Below are 6000 nucleotides of genomic sequence, written 5' to 3' on the forward strand. Positions count from 1 at the left end.
CATTAATAAATACAGTCCACTGGAAGGACGTTCATTTGTGAAGCTGCCCGAATGCATTGAATGGAGGAAAGCTGTTGTGAATGTTCGTAACGAAGATCAATACTGTTTTGCTTGGGCTATAACATCAGCATTATATCCTGCAAATGGTAGAGTGTCAGAACTTACGTCATACCTACATTTTTCCAATGTTTTGGATGTGACAGGTATGGATTTTCCGGTTAAAGTTATTGATAAGAGTATTGAAAGATTCGAAGATAGGAATGATATTTCAATTAATGTTTACGGTTTGGAGAGTAAATTTGATAAGGGTTAAATAAAGTATGATCTGATTGGTCCATTGCGATACTCACAGAGAAGACTCCGGAGACATGTCAGTTTGTTACTGATGACTGATGACTCCGGTAACAGTCACTATTGTTGGATCAAAGATCATTCAAGATTAGTTTCTAGTCAACTATCAGCTCATTATCACAAAAAATATTTTTGTGATGGATGTTTGATATATTTTTCCAACGAGAGATTGCTTTTACGTCATAAGATGAATGATTGTAATCTCGTTAGTACTACAACACCAACCACCAATTTCAAGATCAATGAATATGGTATGATGGTTGCGGAAAATAAATTGATGTTTCAAAATTTTGAAAGACAAATGAGGGTGCCATTTGCTGTATATGCTGATTTTGAATCAGTTCTAGAACCGATTCACGTGAATGAGCCAAATCTCAAAACTTCATACACGAATAAAACATTCAAACATGCCCTATATGATGGTTTGTCAAAATTTGTTACATATAGGGTTGTAGATGCAGCTCAGAAATTTGTGAGTAGCATTGAAGATGATTTGAAAAATATATATGAAAATCATCTCAAATACCCTATACCACTGGATGCACAAACCCTCGGAGAAGAGGAACAATTTGCTGCAGCCAGAACTAGTGGTTTATGTAATAAACCATGTATTGATGGTGAAGTCAAAGTTAGAGATCATTGCCATGTCACAGAAAAGAAAAGATCACATGCCGCTCATTCAAAATGTAATTTGAATTTCAAAATCCCTAACTTTGTACCTATCATTTTCCACAATTCAAGTGGTTATGATTGCAATTTATTCATAAAAGAATTGTATAGGAATAAAGAAAAAATTGATGTCATCCCACAAACAAAAGAGAAATATATCTCTTTCACTGAGCATCTCTTTACACACACCTATTCCGACGAAGATGGTAAGGTTAAGAAGAAATATCTCAAAATGAGATTTATTGATAGTTATAAATTCATGCCTGATTCGTTGGAGAAGTTGGGTGCTAACTTGACCTCTGATCAATGTTTGGAGATGCATAAACATTTCCCACGAATTGAGAAATTCAGTTTGATGAGGCAGAAAGGTGTATTTCCATATAGTTTCGTTGATGACATTGACAAATTGAATTATCCATCACTTCCAACAAAAAATCAGTTCAGTTGTGAACATATATCAGAAAATGATTATGATAGAGCTAGAAATGTATGAAATTTATTCGAGTGTCAGAATTTGGGTGAATACTCTGATTTGTATTTGAAGTCGGATGTGATATTTTTGTGACAAGTTTGGAGATTTATAACTTAGATCCAGCACATTATTACACTGCACCTAGATCATCTTGGGATGCTATGTTGAAGTACACGAATATTGAATTGGAATTACTAACTGACATTGATATGATTCACTTTTTTCAAAAAGGTATACGAGGTGGAATTAGTCAGTGTAGTGAGAGGAAACATATAGCAAATAATAAATTTTCACCAAATTATAATCCCAATGAACCTTCCACATTCATACATATTTAGATGCAACAAATCTTTACGGTCATAGCATGTCACAACCTCTACCAACAAGTGAATTTACATGGTTGATACCTAATGAAATTCTTAACCTTGATGTGATGAATGTGAGTGCTGATAGTCCGTATGGATATGTGTATGAAGTGGACATTCACTATCCACAAGAGTTGCATGATGAACATTCTGATCTTCCATTTTTAGTTGAAAAATTAATACCACCTCGTACACAATCGAAAATTCCCAAATTGATTCCCAATTTGAATGATAAAAGAAAATATATTGTTCATTATAGAAATCTACAGCAAGTCATCAAAAATGGTTTGATTGTAATTAATACACATAGAGTATTGAAATTCAAACAATCACGTTGGATGAAACCCTATATAGATCTTAATACTGAAATGCGTAATAGGTCACAACAAATCTGTTGAAGATTTCTATAAACTGATGAATAATGCGGTATATGGAAAGACAATGGAGAATGTAGATAACAGAATTGATGTTAGACTCGTTACACATTGGGAAAATATAAAAAAAAAAATAGGTGCCAGCAGTCTCATATCCAGACCAAATTTAAAAAATTGTTCAATTTTCACAGAAAATTTCGTTGCCATCCAATTAGGTAAAGTTGAAGTCCACTATGATAAACCATTATATTTGGGATTCTCTATATTAGAATTATCTAAAACAGTCATATACGACTTTTTCTATGGATGCATCAAACAACACTTTGGTGAAAATGTCTCTTTACTGTACACAGATACCGACTCACTCATTTTGAAAGTAAATACAGAACATTTTTATGAATTCATGAAAACTAACATAAGTAGGATCCATACATCCAATTACAGTATTGTTAACCAATTCAATATTCCAGTAACAAGTTCAATCTTTTTTTTTAATTACATTTATTTGATGTCACATCAACCTCGAGGGTTATTAGCGACAATTCAAATTTCATAGTACATTGATTTCTTACAATAAATTTTCATATACGGTGCAGCAGCTTTATACGTCTTAGAAAGGCAATTAGTTTTTCAAAGTTATAATTTTGTCCTAACGCTGCTTCAATTGAAGGGGGGATGTCGTACTCGACTCTCTCGTTGGAGTAAGATGCGCACTCAGATATAATATGTTTAACACTTATGGCACAGTCACAAACTTCACATGTAGGAGGGTTATTACCGTTGAGGATGTATTCATGAGTGAAGCGAGTATGCCCTAGTCGAAGACGTGATAGGATAACTTGCAATTTTCCCGTTTTTGGAAGTGATTTCCAGGATAAGACCAATAGTTTGATTGTTGATAACTTAGAGTTGGAGCCATTCCATTGCTGTTGCCACAAGTTAGTAAGGATTTGTTTGTAAAACGGTTTCAGGTCAGGGTGGGCAATTCTTTTTTCAATATCTGTGAGTGGGTTAGTAATAGCATCCTTTGCCAGCTGGTCGGCAAGTTCAATCTTGGGTTACTTCAAAGATAAATTTCCAAATGATCCAATCATGAGCTTTTATCGTACAGGTGCAAAAGCGTATTATGTGAAATCTGTTGATGGTGAATTTAAGAAAGCTAAAGGGGTGAAACGATCGGTTATTGAGAATGAATTGACATGTGAAGATTACCAAAAAATCATGGAACATGGTGGTATGATATTCAGAAAGATGAATTCATTTAGAAGCGTGTTGCATGATATGTATACTGAATTGAAGAATAAAGTTGCATTATCATACCACGACGATAAACGATTTATTATTCCGAATACTACCCACTCTTCCTTGGGGTCATAATGATATTGAATTTTATCAAAACGATCCGAATGATAACATTCGGTGGATAACTAATATTATTCAACAATCACAAACACAGGAGAGTCCACTGGATCAACTAATCAATTTATTATCTGCCGAAATCAATAATTGAAATTCTATTCAATGTCTTCAAAACCGGAAAATGTATGTATTATCAAATAAATAATGATGTGATATCAATATGTGTTGTGTATGTATATGTATTAGTTTGATGAATATGAAAATTATAAAAAAAATTATTTGTATTATTTCTATTTTTCTAACCAATCACTGCAAAGTATATAGCATAATATAAATGAAAGAAATATCAGTTTGAAAAGAATTATCGTAGAGTGCACAATGTCTAAAACAATCGATAAGTTTGATAGAAAAAAAATGGGGTGGTAATGTCATGCGAGGTCCTCCCGGAAATGGATTCAAATTAACAAAAGATGGTCATTATGACATGCAAAGAAAAATATTAAAAATACAAGCGAACCAATTGACAAGAGTGATTGTGTAACTATATCATATCTTGAGGGAGAAATTAACGGAACAAAAGAGGTCACACTTTTAGCCCTACAAGCTGCAATACAATCCACTATAGGTAATGTTGCTCGCGATGCACGTTAAGCATTCGATGATAAAATTGCAGAGGCTCGGATAACTTTGGCTCGTTATCAGAGGAACAGAGAGTTGTAGTTTTGGAGAAAAAACATAAACTCAAGTCATCAGATGGACTGTTGTATCCAGGACTGGACAATAATCCAAATGTTAGAATAATAGAACCAAAACCAAAACCAACAGATGAAGTATTAATTGAACGACCATGGTGAATGTATTCCGCGCGCGCTTTCCAGCGTTATGTTAGGTTAGGTTAGGTTACGTTAGGTTAGGTTACATTAGGTTAGGTTAGGTTCATACATACGTTAGGTTAGGTTAGGTTAGGTTACCTTAGGTTAGGTTACATTAGGGTAGGTTAGGTTCATACATACGTTAGGTTAGGTTAGATTCATAAGGTGGACTGGGGTATACCTGATAGGTTAGGTTAGAACCAAAACCAACAGATGACGTATCAATTTAATGAACATTCCGCGCGCGAAATGCGCGCTTTTCCGTAGCCGAAGCGCGAATCGCGAGATGAATCAATTCCGCGCGCGAAGCGCGAGGCCCCCGCCCACTCGGGCTTGGTGGTGGGCGTAGTCCGTTAGTCCCTCCGAAACCAACTACCTATCCTAGACCCCACCCCGAAGCCCCGCCCACCACCTCACCCTCCACTACCAACACATGCATGCAAGCATGCACGCCCCCACCCCCATTACGCGTGCGCGCCCCCGCCACATTCCCACCACTCGCGCATTCATGCCTATACCCCGAGGAGAGCACTCCCCAACATTCAGTACGACGACTCAAGTCAACGATAGCAGTCCAGTCCAGTCCAGCTCAGCCCAGTGCAGTCAACTAGCAGAATTTTGAGTAAGTTAACAATGTTAATTTTTATATCAACTAACTTTGTATTATTTTACATTTTCAGAATGGCAGTCAACACCCAGGAAATCAGCAACGCCGTGGCATCGATTATTCCGGCGATCACTCAGGAGAAGACCGCAACTTCGAGCGGTAGGAGCCCTGATTTATTCGAGTAGGAGGACAGGGTTGTGAAGAAGGTCTGTCGACAACCTGCAGCTAGGCTTGGTCCTATTGAAAAGTACCGAGTTGCTTGCAATAGGACTGATCCTTATGCAGGTAGTTGGACGACCGCTCGTAAGAGCTTGAGACCCTCCACGCCGCCCGCAGCAGCAGTGGAAACACCGAGGGCGCCTTCTCTGGAGGAGTGCGTCGTATTGACCCCGTTGGCGGTGCCACTTTCACCGCTGCCAGCAAAACCGGCGAATCCTCAAGTGTTGGTACCACAAGTGCTTGTGTCACAGCCTATCGGAGAGGTTAGTGAACTATTGAGCGGTTTCCTACATTTTTAGAGAGAAATTAAAAATTTGCTATAAAAATTTTAACATGACTGGTGCAAAGTTTCAATCACTTGGCTATTAAACAAATCTCAGTACCTTCAATTTTAAAAAAGCAGACACAACTCAAAACTGCAATAAGTGTCAAGGATAATGTCGAAATTCAGAGAAACAGGATCCGTAGCAAATCAATTTGAGAAAAAGCACACTCCAAGTAAATATGATGAGGAGGCCCAACTGAACATTTGTTTAAAAGTTATTGAACACGGGCAAACGAGCATAATCGATATTATAAAAAATACCGATTACAAGAGAGAAAGTGTTAGAAACATTTTATTAAAGAATACATTTTTGCCTTACAAGCCAAAATTTATTAACACATTGAAAGAACGAGATTTCGATGTCCGTTTGGGGATTTCATTCTGGTT

This window comes from Leptinotarsa decemlineata, unplaced genomic scaffold, assembly GCF_025532065.1.
Source record: "Leptinotarsa decemlineata unplaced genomic scaffold, Ldec_3_MD MMD2_P_RNA_scaffold_14, whole genome shotgun sequence".
NCBI lineage: Eukaryota > Metazoa > Arthropoda > Insecta > Coleoptera > Chrysomelidae > Leptinotarsa > Leptinotarsa decemlineata.